Source organism: Pogona vitticeps, chromosome 12 (genome assembly GCF_051106095.1).
Source record: "Pogona vitticeps strain Pit_001003342236 chromosome 12, PviZW2.1, whole genome shotgun sequence".
NCBI lineage: Eukaryota > Metazoa > Chordata > Lepidosauria > Squamata > Agamidae > Pogona > Pogona vitticeps.
In genome coordinates this window covers 15,350,384-15,366,124 of record NC_135794.1, presented here as the reverse complement: position 1 = coordinate 15,366,124, position 15,741 = coordinate 15,350,384, and the positions used below count along the sequence as shown (strand labels likewise).

Below are 15,741 nucleotides of genomic sequence, written 5' to 3'. Positions count from 1 at the left end.
ATTCATTTTTCATTCGTTCATTCGTTCATTCATCCACTACAAGGCAGTTTACAATCCTCATGAAACAAGTAAAACACAATTTAACCATAAATTCCTACCATCCAAATGAAACCAGTGAGGCTCTCACTGGACCAGATGATCCTAACGTGATGGATCACCTGGGTTGGAGCTGTCGCCGACCACATCTGAAAGGCACCAAACTAGAAATGGCTGATCTGGACACTGATTTTCTCTTATCGTCATCTTAAAATGGTTTTCCACTTACGAAAGAGTCATTTCAGAATCAGTGAAAGCCTGTTGTGTGAGAAACATGACTCTCCCTCAGCCCCAATTCTTCCATTTTGAAAAACCCTTTCTGAAATACTAATTAATTACATGTCATCAAGCTGATTCTGACTTGTTGTGATCCTTCACAGGGTTTTCCCATAACCTCCTTCTAGGAGCACTTGAGTCTGGATAACTTGCCCAAGGCTACTTAAGTTGGCTTTTCTGATAGGAGGCACAGTGAGGAATCAAACTTTCAAACTGGCTCTGCAGCCAGGTAGCCAACTAATTGAGCTATCCAACCAACTGGCTCAAATGCTACTTTCTCTGTTTTCCTTATTTATGGTCTGTCAGATTGGGGAACAGCTGCAGGTCAGCAACAGAGCATCTGCTTTGCATGCAAAAGGGCCCAGATTCAATACCCAGCATCGCCAGGAAGAGCTAGGAAAGACTCCATTGACACCTCCTGCCAGTCTTGCAGCCTGAGCGACATGGGCTAATAGTTTGACTCTGGCTAAGGAAGTTTCGTGTATTCAGAAGAAACTGATCATCACAACAAACACCAGAGATCTTCAGGCTCATGAGATACATCCAGAGCTCCATGACGGAACTCATGCTTTGCATGCATGCCTGGTTTCATCCTTGACATCTACAATGAAGGCTGGAAGGAACTCCTGTTGGGAACTCCAAAGAGGTATCATCAGTCAGTATGGATGACCCTATGCTAATTGGAGCAATGCTATAGTGACTCAGTGTGAAGCAGCCTTGTCTACTCCTGCCGTAATGCAACATGGACACCATAGTAGACATTAAGGTACACCAGACTATGGAGATAGAAGGGATCCCAAGAGTTACCTGGTCCAACCCAGTGCAGGAACCTAGAGCCGAAGCTTCTCTGAGAAAGGCCTCCCTTAATTATCTTAGCACCTGGGCAGACTCATAATGGGAAACATGGTTCTTGAGATAGCTTTTCCAGTCAATGGAAGTTGAATAGGATATTTGAGGGCACTCCTGAAATAAATGTCCACAGGATTGCACTATACATGTTCCTCTCTTATCCCAACCTGAAAAGCTAAACATTTCCAATCACATCTGTATTATTCAAACTATTTTAAGAAATCCATCCATGCAAAATGCCAATAGTGTGCAAGAGAGTGTAAAGGGACCCAGGTACCAGGTGTCCAGATTTTGATAACAATAGCTAGAAGAATAATGAGACAATTATGTTTTGGCAGGCTGTTAAGGGTTTTTTTTAAAAAAAAAAAACATTCAGTTTTGACATTTATATGAGTGGCATTAATGAAAAAGCTCAGTGCAAGATTATCTCTTTATCATATGACTAAAACAATTAGAGACATTCCATTGATGGATGCTGCGGTCCTCTCCGCGGCACAATAATTATCTTTTAATGAGCCCACATTAATGTAAATTGGATTCATCAGGAAATAAATTTTGCAACGAATGGGAGACACTCTCTCCAGGTAACCTTTCATGAAAGCAGCGTAAACCCAGAGTCTGCTGCCTTGGTGGGCTTTGGAGAGTTTTGTCCCAGGCGGAAGACAAGAATACAGTTCAGGTGAGATCACACGCTTTCTTAGACTCCACAGCCCTTCTGTGGGGCTGGGAAAAATAATGTCAAATTAGTTTGTTGCATCACCTTTGATTAAACATGGATATATGGTTTATTAATGATGGAAATCTGATCTGGTGCCCCTCCTCCTCTCCTATTAGCAAGGTTTTACCCTTCTCATGGGGTTGGCTGTTCAAAAGGACACATTAATTATCGCTGTTGGAACCACCAAAATGAGATTCTAACCAGACAAACATCCCCTGCTCTAGTACAAACTCATTCACTTTTCACTCAAACTCTGGTGGGTCCCCCACAGGACATCCTAGGAGTCCTTGTCACTCTAGTTAGTCTGCCTGAGTCTCAGGCCTCGGTGGAAGACAGAGACGTCTTTTCTTCAATGTTATCCTGGTCAAATCAGTAAGTTTTAAATCAATACAGTGGTTTTAACTTGGGGGTGGGGGAAATAAAGAGATGGGTTTTTCTTTTCTGGATGTTGTGGTGTGTTAAAAGCCTACAAAATTCAACTGACCACAGCTGTTGCGGAGCATAAAGCCTTCACTGTTATACTTTCAATTCTTTGAGGGGGGGGGGAAAGACCCTCTTGGCTCCCATCTGGAGATTAATGATTCAATGGCTTGCTTGTACTACCTCATGTACGAATGTTTACAGGAATTCAGAGGGAGGAAGACAGCCAGAAGGGGCAGCATCAAGGAGAGCTCGCAGCGAGCCCCTTGTTCCAAGAAGATCTAGCACTCAACAGGCTGATGGCTTCTCCTTGGTTACCTGGCCCCTGGCCCCACAGCACTCCCACCACCCATAATTAAGGAGCCTTAAAGGTCCATCTCCCTGTTCTATACCCTGGCACTCCTTTTCTTTGGGAGACCCTGCTTTAGCACACTGTCCTCTAGTAGCCTGTCCTCATGATGGTGGTAGCTCAAGTAGCTGCCAATGCTCTCTCAGTTAGAGAAGACACCACCTCAAGGTGTGTCCCAGGTATGGAACCTGGGCTTACCTGTCAGTACCACAGGCTCCTGAGCTTCAAAATCACCTCTGGATTCCTGGTTTACAGCAATTTCCAGATTTTTCTACCTTTAATTTGCGGTGGTCCTTAGTTCTCCTCCTTTGTTTATTCTACTTCCTTTTCTTTACTGGAGAAAAGAGCAGGGGTGAGGGGCATACAGAATAACTGCACAACACATTTATGGACGTCCCCCTGCCCATATCTGGAAGCAACCCTTAAATCAAAACCGTATCTTCAGATTTACTTGTGGGGGCTACAAGGAGTAAGAATTCTAAAGGAAATACCCACTTACTGCCATAATCCAGAAAAAAGGCCCAACGACCAGAAAATTCCGGTGTGCCAATTATCCTCTGAACATCATCTAATGCACCCTAAGGTCCCCTCCTGGTTTACTTTCAGAGTGCCAGCAGTTCCCCTTGGAAAGACCTCCACAAAATATAGCCTGGTGCATAACAATCAGAAGAGTAAGCCCATTCTTTATATAAAAAAAGCTTTGTATGTGTTCAAGAGTAGCACAGGAATTCCTTTTTTAGAAATTTCCCAATAAACACCATTCCACACATTCACTCTTTGCATGCAGACCTTAAATGTCAGCATTTCTCCCATGATAACAGGAAGTCTGTTGAAAGGTTAGCAGATTTTGGAAGTTAATTGCCATCAGCAAATTAGGAAGCATAGGCCAGGCTGGCTTTTAACCATCAAGGCAGCACAAGAACCTTACAATTCTAAAGCTTTACCACAGAATTTAGAACCTACAGTCATTTACTTTGTGTCAGTGTTGGGTTGGAGCCGGAAATTAAGACATGTCCATAAAGAAGGTATTGCATTAGCTACAGGATCATCTCCGCTCCCCACTCATTTTATTAATAGATGATTGAAATGGTCTCAGATCTGCAGCAAGAATCCTTGCTTAATGATGTTTTCTGTTCTTATCTGGAAAGGGGACACTAACAAATGAATATCGTTGATAAACCATGACTATTAAAATAAAACTATTAGAGAAAGGAATGGTTTCCAGGTGTGAAAAATGGCCATTGTTTAAATAAACAACAGTTGACAATTTTGCTGGATAAAACACACTTAGCTAAGAATGAAAGGTACTTTTATTTTGGAAAGTCAGGAATTCTTTCTTGCATTTTTCCAGGAAGTTATAAGTAGTGCCACAAAACTGTACAGCTGGAAGTTGCTCCAAGGGTCATTGAAAAGGTAAAGGCTCCCCTTGACATTTTTTTAGTCCAGTCGTGTCCGACTCTAGGGGGTGGTGCTCATCTCCATTTCCAACCCATAGAGCTAGCGCTTGTCCGAAGATAGTTTCCGTTGTCACATGGCCAGCGTGACTAGGGAACGCCGTTTTACCTTACCCCCGAGGTGGTACCTATTTATCTACTGGTATTTTTACATGCTTTCAAACTGCTAGGTTGGCGAGGAGCTGGGACAAAGCAGATCCACTCCGTTGCGTGGATTTTATCTTATGACTGCTGGTCTTCTGACCTGGCAGCACAGAGGCTTCTGCGGTTTAACCTGCAGTGCCACCACGTCCCTATTAGGGTCATTGAATCGAGGAGGAAATTGTTACTTGTTGTATTCATAATTTAACAGGGATAAGCACAAAGTTCTACATCGGGGGGGGGGGGCAGGGGGCGGGAACAAATGCACAGTTACAAGATGGAAAATACGTGCCTCAGTAACACTACAAGTGAGAAGGAATTGTTGTAGTTCACAAGCTGAATATGAGCCAACAGTATGATGTGGCTGAAAAAAGGCATTAACAGAAGTACAGTCTCCAAATCCTGTGAATGGAGTTCCTCTCCATTCAGCACTGGTTAGGCTGTATCTAGAATTACTGTGTCCAGTACTGAACACCACAACAAAAATGCCAACAAACTGGAGCAAAATCAGAGAGGCAACAAAGATGATCAGGGGACTGACTGTAAATCAAGTCCTATGAGGAAAGAATGAAAAAGGTGGGCCTGTTTAGCTTTGAGAAAATAACACTGAGGCCAGGTTTAGGCTGAATATCAGGGGAAATGTTCTAACTGTTAAAGCAGTACGACAATGGAACCAATGATTTCAGGAGGTGGTGAACACTCCCACACGGGAGAAAATTGCACAACCATCTGTCCTATCTTTGACTTGGATTCCTGCACTGAGCATGGGGTTGGACTTGACGGCCTTATAAACCCCTTCCAACTCAATGATTCTATGATTACAGCCCACTTTTCTTCCAGTGCATTTATTGTGCCTTTCTCACCTCTTTCCCCCTTTATCCTCACACCAGTTCGATGAGGTTAAGTAGGGCGAGAGTGAAAATGACTGGCTCAAGCCACTCCAGCAGGTGTATGGACCCAAGTGAAAACTAGAATCTAGATCTCTCAGACCTCAGTTCAACACTTTTATCCACTACACCCCACTTGGAGTCAATTAACATTAATAACATTTCTGTCAACAAAAATATATTCTTTACAGCGAGGTGCCCTCCAATAAGCAAAAGTCAACTGAAAGGCTGTATGATACGGCCCATTGGCCTGCTCTGACTAAATTCCTTTTCTCCTTCCAAAGTTAAAATTGATCCATAACAGCAGTAGCTTCTCACACAAACAAAACAGAATTTTGGTCGTCTAATACTGTATATAGGAAAGGGACGTGGTAGCGCTGTGGGCTAAACCGCAGAAGCCTCTGTGCTGCAGGGTCAGAAGACCAGACGTCGTAAGATTGAATCCACGCGACGGAGTGAGCTCCTGTCGCTTTGTCCCAGCTCCTTGCCAACCTAGCAGTTCGAAAGCATGCCAATGGGAGTAGATCAATAGGGACCACCTCGGTGGGAAGGTAAAACAGCGTTCCCTAGTCACGCTGGCCACGTGACAAAGGAAACTGTCTTCGGATAAGCACTGGCTCTACGGATTGAAAATGGGATGAGCACTGCCCCCTGGAGTCGGACACGACTGGACTGAAAATGTCAAGGGGAACCTTTACCTAATATATAGGAAACTTGTGGACAGGTTGTGACTCTGCCCACAAGTAGGCAAAATTATTTGGCCAAAGTTACAAATTTACATGTTCCTGACTCCAAATTAGTAAAAAAAAATTAACCTAGTTTAGATAGGCTTTCAGCTTCTGAAAAGACTGTTTTTTCCAGTGCTTGATATGCTTATTCAGTCAAAAGTTTATCTGGCTTTTTATATAACACACACACACACACACACACACAAACTGGAAATGTTCCTATAAAGAGAGGCTATTATCATTGCATGACAGTGCAGTGATCTTTCTGTGGAGTTAGAGCAACTAAATATGCTATCAGAAATGCTAAACCTGGGGGCAGTCCAAAGTAAAAATTGTAAGTTTGAAATTTGACTTTGGATCAGCACCAAATTGGGCACAGTCATAGTAAACTGTTTGCTCTTACTCTGAACCAGATTTGGGGAAGTTTAGGCAAAAGGGTTCATAAAATCAAAGAACAGTGAAGTTGGAAGGGGCCTATAAGGCCATCAGGTCCAACCCCCTGCTCAATGCAGGAATACAAATGAAAGGATATCTGCCAGGTGGTTGTCTAGATTTCTCTTGAATGCCTCCAGTGTTGGAGCACTAACCAACTCCCAAGGTAAATGGTTCCACTGTCATACTGCTCTAACACTCAGGAAGTTTTTCCTGATATTCAACCAAAATCTTGCTTCCGCCTAGCCCCCTCATTGGGAAAAACCTATTAAAAACATGAATATTTAGACAGGACTTCTAGGATCTTAAAACAACATGAAATAATAGTGCCTCAATAATTTAATATCCAACCTACCACCATGTTTCCATTTTACAGTGGTGCCTCGCTTAACGAGCGCACTGCATAACGACGAAATCGCATAGTGATCCGTTTTTTCGGATCGCTAATGCGATCACTTAACGTTTTTTAAATAGGGCTAAATTCGCTTTGTGAAGACCGGTAAGCGTTTTGCAAAACGAAGCCCGACGATCAGCTGTTCGGCGGCCAAAATGGCCGCCGGAAGCCCGGAAATGGCCCAAAATGGCCGCGTGCAGCGTTTTCGTGCCCTCGTTAAGCGAGGCGAGGGCGCGAAAATGGCTGCCGGCCATTACGAAGCTTCGCTGAACTGTGAGTATTTGGCCCATTTGGAACGCATTAAACCATGTTTAATGTGTTCCAATGGAAATCCCTGCCCCGGTCAACGATGCTTCAGCATAGCGAAGGTTAATCTGGAACGGTTTTTTATTTTATGTTTTTACTGTGTAATTTTACTGTCATTTGTTTTGTATCTTTAATATTTTAATTTGGCCTGTTTTACATCCTTGTCACTTTGTTACTGTTATTGTTTACTTTGTTGTAAACTGCCCAGAGTGGCCTTGGCTGCCAGATGGTTGGTATAAATATCAAATCAAATCAAATCAAATCAAATCAAATCAAATCAAATCAATCAATCAATCAATTAATAAAAAAATTCCCTTCCTCTGTATCACAGCCTTTCAAGTATTTGGACAGTGCTATCATATCTCCCCTCTGTCTTCTTTTCCCGAAGCAAAACATGCCGAATTCTTTCGGCCTTTCTTCACAGGGCTTGGTTTACAGCCCCTTGATCATCCTCGTTGCCCTCCTCTGAACTTTTTCCAATTTCTTGGCATCCTTCTTGAAGTGTGGTGTCCAGAACTGGACACAATACTCAAGGTGAGGCCTAGCCTGTGCTGAATAGAGGGGGACTAGCACCTCGTGGGATATGGAAACTATACTTCTGTTAATGCAGCCTAAAATAGCATTTGCCTTTTTTGTAGCCACATCACACTGTTGGCTCATATTCAGCTTATGATCTACGACAATTCCAAGACCCTTCTTCCTTGTACTGCTGAGCCAGGTATCCCCTATTTTGTAACTGTGCATCTCATTTCTTTTTCATAGGTGCAGTACTTTGCACTTATCCCTGTGGAATTTCATTCAGCTTCATCCTATCAAGGTCATTTTGTATTTTGCTTCTGTCTTCCAGAGTATTAGCTATTCCACCCCATCCTGTGTCATCCACAAATTTGACAAGCATTTCCTGCATTCCCTCATCCAACTCAAATATTGAAGAGCACTGGACCCAGGACTAAGCCTTGGGGTCCCCCCACTTGTGATCTCCTCCCAGTTAGAGAAGGAGTCATTAATCATCACCCTCTGAGTATGATTCTGTAACCAATTATAGATCCATCTGACATTTGATCTAACCAGCCCACACCTGCTAATCAGGATATCATGGGGCACTTTGTTAAATGTTTTGCTAAAGTCAAGATATACGATGTCTACAGCATTCCCTCTATCTGGAAAGTTACCTGATCAAAAAAATGACATCAAATTAGTATGGTAAGATTTGTTCCTGACAAGTCCATTTTGGCTTCAAGTGATTACTCCACTATTTTCAAGGTGCTTGCATAGTGACCATTTTATAATTTGTTCCAGAATTTTCCCTGGGATTCACGTCAGACTGACTGACCTGCAGTTCTGCCTCCCTTTTGCCCTTTTTGAAGACAGGGACAACATTAGTCCCCCCCCCCTCCAGTCATCTGGCACCTCCCCCATTTCTCATGCTTTCAAGAAAATAATGGACAGCAGTTCTGAGCGTTCTTCGCCAATTCCTTCGGTACTCTTGGGTGCAGTTTATCCGGCCCTGGACATCTGAACTCGTTCAAGGTGGTAAAATATTTCTTGAGTAGTTTTTATCAATCTCCAGCTACAATCCTGTTCCCTCCACTTGCACTTCACATTTGTCATGGTTTGTCCTTTGGGGAAAGACTGAGCTAAAATCGGAACTGAGCACTCATATACCTTTTCTTTGTCTTTTGTTATGATTTTTCCATCTCTGTTGAGTAGCTATGCCACTGTTTCTTTTCTCCATCTTTTGCTTCACACACACATATGAAGAATGCTTTTTTTAAAAATTACTTTTAGTGTCTCTAGCTAACCTCAGCTCATTCTCAGCTTTTGCCCTCCTTAATGCCATCCCTGCATTTCCTTGCTACTTATCGGTACTCTTCCTCGGTGACCCAGCCTTCTTTCCACTTCCTATACATGTCTTTTCTTTTGGTTTGTTTTCAGGTCCCCCCTGAGTTTTTTGTGAAGCCAGACTAGCCTCTTTTTTTTTTGCTGCCTCCCACCTTTTCTTCTTGTTGGAATTGTCTATAGTTGTGCTTTCAGAATTTCTTTGTTTAGAAACTCCCACCCTTCTTGGACTCCGTTTTTTGTTGTTGTTGTCAGGATCTCCTGCAATGGGACCTTACTCATCTTTGTTCTGAGATTATTAAAAGTATTTTTTTAAAAAAAAAAATCCAGCACATGTTTGTGGCCACATTCTGCTTTGGTTTTCCTTTGAAATCAGGAATTCTAGTAGAACAAGGTCACTCCTGCCCAGGGTTCCCCTTGCTGTTGCTTTTTCCACCAAGTAATCTCTATTGGTTAGAATCTAGGCAAGGACAGCTAGTCCTAGTTTGTTTCTCCAATTTTTTCTAGGAGAAAATTATTAGCCACACAAGCCAGGGTTTTCTGTTTCACAATTTTGAATGTTGGCTAAATTCCTCTAGCTGCACATCTGAAGAGCAGGAATTCACAGAGCCAAATAGCTTCAAGTTCCCCACAGTAGACTACCCCTTTTTTCTCATCAAACTGTCACTTAGTTTCAATAACTCACTCTGAGACTTTAGTAAGAGAAAGAATAAAAGCTTTCATTACTTACAGTTGAATAGATCAAACAGCATACTAACAAACAAACTGACTGCTTTTGACAACAGGCCCCAACAGACTTCCTGACACTAACAAACAAAAGAGGAGGAAAGAGGCTCTAAGCACAGAAACATGGCTATCTTTGAATTCAGAGTCAGGGAAGAAATGATTGGTTAAGTGCTGGAATAGATTGATCGACAGCCCAGCCCAGAAAGGTCCATCTGAGACACACCTACTAAAGGCAGTACAGGAGGTTGCAGAGATTCCAACATTTTCAAGTTACGATTTTTTTAAAAAGTACTGTAAAACTGTTCCCCACCCACCCTTCCCCCATGCAGAAACAATCAACCTTTAACGTCCCCAGATTTAAAATAGATCATATAAACTGATAAGACCAATCTACCGTTCCCCACCCCACCCCGGTTCCAAGAAAAGGATTCGGAAAATAAAACATTGCTTTCTAGTCTTCCTTCTGCAGAGAGGGCATGGTAACACAATATCCCTGAAAGGTAGAGTGGTGTGTATGTTTCTCCCTGGTACAGGTTGCACTTTGATTCTCTATTATGTTAAATTCAATATTTATGATGCAAAATGCCAGGAAATGGCCCAACATTGTTCCACAATATCATGCCTAAATTGCCAGCAGGAATAAGTATGCCAAGATTTACATAGTAAAGGACAGCCTGAATGTTGACAACACCAATGGCAGCGGTCAAGATGGGCGATAAGATACCCTCTTGCGCTCACTACCATTCATACTTGTTGAAAAATAGCCCTGCCAATCGCTTTGTGCTTGGATGAGAAGTGGTTAACTGATTGAAAACAAGGAGTCACCTTCTGGGTTTTACGCTTTGTGTAGTGTCACTTCGCAAATGGTAGAGAGCACAACATAGTATTCTCAACATTGAGGCTGCCCTTTGCTATGTAAAGCTTGGCATCTTTATTCCTGCTGGCAAAGCAGGCACAATACTGTGGAACAATATCGGGCTATTTCCTGGTGTTTCAAATCATGGATACAGGAGCACAATAGCTCACATTCATAAACCGGAGGGTTTTTTTAAAAAAAGAACTGAATCTTCATGATGTCCAGAAAACCCTACCACAGCTGAGCCTCCGAGGAAGGTGGGGGGCCTCCCCTCAGGCGCACGCACACTCTCGGGCACATGCACAAAGCGGTGGGAGAGTGCCCGCCTGCTCCACGCTGGCGTGAGCGCTTCCCCACCCATTCGCACAGGTGCAGGGGTGCCTGCACGCCCGCCCGTACACCCGCCGACCCCTTTGCGCACTCGGACGCATGCGTGAAGGGATGGGGGAGCGCGCATGCCAGCGCTGGCACATGTGCACATGCGCAAAGCAGCTGGGGGGAGGGGAGTGCGTGCGGGGAGACGGGAGGTCTGTCTTCATGGCCCAGTCTGGCTCAGGCCACGGACTGGCACCGGGCCGCAGACCAGGGGTTGACAACCTCTGCACTACCAAGAAGCATAGTTTCATGATTCTCACAAAGAGCAATCAAGCTTCTGAACAGCCAGTATTTGTGATAAACAGGAAAAGCCACTCCGTTCCTTGAGCCTGATTCTGCTGAGAGTTGGTATGTTTATCCAAACTTAGTTTGCAGTTATAGTTATGCAGCTATACAGACTCAACCGTGATTCTCCCAAAGCTGCTTTAGGCTTTAAAATGTGCCCATTAGCACTAACGTAACTAATAAATAAATAAAAAAACAAATAACTTTAATTTGTTTAGGGGCTTGTTCTGCATAGTATCTTTGCAGAACAAATATTGTACTTAGACAATAGTGTTCTGAGCACAGCGATGCTCAGAAGGAGTGGACAGATATTAACAAAAGAATAAACATTTCCAAACTCTGAAATCAATGCGGCCCAAGGTCCCATATTTCCAAAAGGAAACCTTTCGAGGCATTTCTTAATAAAAATAGACTGAAGTGGTTGCCAACTCAGAATATTGCTAAAAACTAGCCTATACAGTTGCCCCACCTACCTCTCTGCAGATATTTAATTGGAAAAATGTATTTGGATGCTACCATTTCACTCAATTGGTATTTCTTACATTTAATAACCCACTTCTGGCTTTTGAAGTCCAAAAGGGAAACACTTCTAAGCCAACGCAGTCTTGTCTTCCTTAACAGATTTTCAGCTAGCTTAAAAAAAGGTGAAGAAAAGCAGTGTGAGCACCCAAGAGTATAAATGTGAAATAAAAGCATGGTTATAAATTGCTTCAACAATGGAACAGGACTATCTCAAATCTCTTTTCTTCTAGCATTTCCAGTACACTTTCTAGTTCTGCAGCATACTGTTGACAGTGGTTGAATTGCTTGGGATTTTAGGCTACTGTGTTTTCTCCCATCACTGTAGATTGTCTGGAGAGGAGAGTTCTTGTGTCCCAGTTCACAAATGAATTCCAGTTCTTTAACCTCTAAGTAATCCCAGTCACACAGGTGGGAAGAGGTGGTGTATGAAAGAAAAACTGTGCAGAGAATAGCATTTCAGTGTCCGACCCAACACATTCATTTCAGATAGGCTGGTTAATTCATTTCTCTCTCCTCCATCAACTTCAGCGATGCTGCGAGTACACAGAAGAACTGTGAATTACCAAATTATTCTTCCCACACCCCCACGCACAAACTCTTTGGGGAGGCAATGTTGCCATGAAGGCAAATATGATCAATGTTAGCTCTAACCCAAATCAATCTTGTAGCTGCTCTTGTGTTGCCTTCTTGTGATGCATATAATGTATAAATTCTCTAAATCTATTCCTGCGCTATTGCCAGCAGCCTGGAAGTCAAGTAAACAAGAATAATAGCAGATATAAAGGCATTGTTTATGAGGGAATAAAAAAAACCCCAAAACATGCCCATCCTGTAGTTCATAAATCTATTAAAAAATTGCATCCTACAGTTTATAAGGGAGTTCTAATTTACTCTTTCTAGCAGTACACAGCCGATGCAGAACCAAATTAGATTTGCAAAATGGAGGATTTGAAGAAGCTGAATGCAGTTTTTTAAAAAGTTGTGTACTTACATGCAATCTTACAAAAAGTTAGTTTTGCCTGATCAGTTCAGAGGTTTATTTGGTTTTGGAAAATGCCTTCATTTGCACTGTGCCGTTCTTTGCTTAAAACACATTCTAGAGGCAGGACACGCCATCCTCAAGAAGCAAGCTGCCTTCCGCCACCCGTCCCCGATGCCAAAACGGAAATCAGCAAGCCTCAAAACTGCGTGGGCTAAAGGGAGTGATGAATGCAGGAGAAGCAGAAATGAGCCGTTTTTCTTTGAGAAGTGATACTCAGGAGGAAAGGACTGGGTTTAGTAGCAGTACTCAGAAGGTCAGCATCGTAAATCCAAATGTAACAGAGGGTGATCTAAGTGGAAGCAGGAGGTCATTTGGATTACAACACTATTCAGTGAACGCTGGTCGATTTGAGCTGAAACTGTTCTTCTAGCAAAGAAGTCTTAATTTTCCCTTTAGCCTGCTCCAAGTGGAGCAGTATCTACACATGCCCTAGAGGACATTCCTTTTAACACGACTGCAGTGAACTTCCTCTCCGAAAACAATTAGATTTCTGAAACAACTATTAAGATCTGGTTCACATTAATAATTTGCAACGGCAAGCTCAGTGGCTTTCTTGAAAAAAAGAGAAAAGGACTCTAAATATCTCCTGGTCCAGAGCATACATTCAACCTCCTTACGCTTTTCTTTTCCAGCTAGATGTGCTTTATCTTTCTCAACCTTTCCTTATAACTGATGGCTTTTAAAACTCCTCTCACACATGTGCCCTCTCATACTATCTAGTTTTTAGAATTTTCACCTGGAGGGAAACTTTCAATGTCCTTACTCACCAATAGTATAAGCAGATAAAAATATCTTTACACACCAATAGTATGAGCAATAAAGAAGAAGAGAGGGCCTTTGTGTCTTTAATAATTGCTTAGAAGAGGACATTTCAGCAGGTTCCATTTCTAACACAAGCGACACCAGTATTATTAAAGGTACCCAGGACTCTTTCTTATCTTTTCACCTTAGCTGCCCAAGACCCCTTGCCTGCCTTTCAAAGACACCCTGCTGTGTGGTGTTGAGAGGGTTCTGGGTATATTTTAGAATGAGCAGAGGAACCCTGGCCAAGCCTGGCAACCTCATGCGTCTCTTTCCTTTCTGTATTCATTTATTATTACTGTATTTTTCTGTGTATAAGACAACCCCCGTATAAGACGCCCCCACTTTTCTAACCCAAAATTAAAAAAATCTAAATGGGGCTTAGCAAATGTAGGGTAAAAAGGATCAAAGTGCTGCAGGATGGCTTTGATCCCTGCTTTCTCCCTTTGCGCTAAGGCTCGCGTGGTTTAACAAAAGGAGGGGGAAAGGGATCAAAGCAATTCTACGACTGCACAGTCATTTCGATCCCTTTCCCCCTTATACAGCCACGAGATTGCTTTGATCCTTCCCCCCTCCTTTTCCCAAACCCCATGGGACTCGCAAAGGGAAAAGCAGGGATCAAAGCCATCCTGCAGCACTTTGATCCCTGCTTTCCTTTTGCTAAGGCTTAGCAAATGGGGGTGAAGCAGGGATCAAAGCCCTGCAGGATCGCTTTGATCCCTGCTTTCCCCTCCACTTGTTTTTGTTCTCTCCTCAGCTTACATCCGTGTATAAGACAACCCTCAATTTTTACTCTAAAGATTTTAGACAAAAGTATAGTCTTAACCCAACTCCGGGAGGCAGTGGAAGACAAGAGGGCTTGGCGTGCTCTGGTCCATGGGGTCACAAAGAGTCGGACACGACTAAACGACTAAACAGTCTTATACACGGAAAAATCTGGTATATTTCTAAGGAATTTGGCAGGGGCATTTTCAGCCAGGCTTCTGAAGAAAGTATTCAGGAAAGAAGGGGAGGTTTGAGCCCAGACTTTCCATCTCTCTGGTCACCCTACCTGTCCCCACTGTAGTTAGGTTTTTAAAAACTGACATCAGTGAAATCCATCTAATTACCACCTATAGGGGCAACATTTGGAAGGAGGAATGCTACATGGGACGAAGGAAAAAACTAAATTCCCCATTCCTGGGGCGGGGATGACAACTCCCCTGTTAAGCCCTTTCCCCAAAATACTGCAAGGAGGGGATTTTTTAATATTCTCCAGTGATGCCTGTTTGGAAAGGTGGAGAGAGATGGGTGTGTGGGTGCCCAGGCAACTGTGTAGTGGCTGCATGCAGACAGAACAGCTCCACCCGCTTTGAGCTGTAGTCCCACCAAAAATCACCTCCCAGGAATCAATACAGCCCTCAGGCAGCAAAAAGTCCCCACCTTTGACCATTTCAGGAAAATGCATCTGGGAGAAAGCAAACTGGGTTGAAAGCTCCAGAAAACTTTCTCCCCAATCTTTTCAGGGTTCTACTCCTTGAAGCCAGCATCTTAAATTGCACCCCTAGTCAGCCTGCTGAGCCAGTGCAGCCAGATTCCAGAACAGCGTGTCACCTCTTGCGCTCCTTTAAGGGCGCTTCATTGGAGAGATGAGCGAGGGCCCACCCAAATATATAGCTGCAAAGGGCAAATATATTCTGCACTCTGACATACAGGGCACTCGTGAAAGGAAGGACGGAGGGAGGCAGGGAGATTTGCAGTCTAGGACTAAGGCTGGCATAAAAGTTCATGGTTTTTAACTCAACTTGGTGTTCAATTACCTTACCCTTTCGAAACTGTGAAAGATGGAGGTGTTAATCAAACAGGTAATTTGCAAATGTTTTTCTTCAGTAAATGTCACACAGAAGTAGATATTTTAGAACACAAGGCACAGAAGAATTGGAGCCTGGTAACTTAACACTGGTATTTATAGTTGTCTTACCTGTCTTGAGAAAGAAGAAAGGGAAATGCTAATTTTGGAAAGGAAAAAAAACAAGAAAGTTTTCCATCTTCTTTGCAAGGCAAAGAGCTGCCACCGCGCTGGTTCAAGATCTTTTGCCATTTGCTGCCCTTTCATGACAGACATCTCAAAATCTTCTCCCTGAGACAACCATCTCATTCTGACTAATGGTGATCAGAGTTTCAGCAAACAGACTGCAGCTTTTTGGTATTGTTCGTCCCCCTCCTCTTTTTTTTTTTTTTTTAAACTGTGCATGGGATATTTATTGGGCACATTAAGAGAGAGAAAGAGATGAGACCCATGGATGTACTTGGCATTCAAGAAAAG

The 15,741-nt window shown here is 43.0% G+C and overlaps 1 protein-coding gene across 11 annotated transcripts in view; it reads right to left on the bottom strand.

The window, feature by feature from the left end:
* Positions 1–15,741, bottom strand: part of MEGF11 (multiple EGF like domains 11) — a 474,775-nt gene that overhangs the window by 261,343 nt on the left and 197,691 nt on the right. The gene's annotated exons all lie outside the window — the stretch shown is intronic.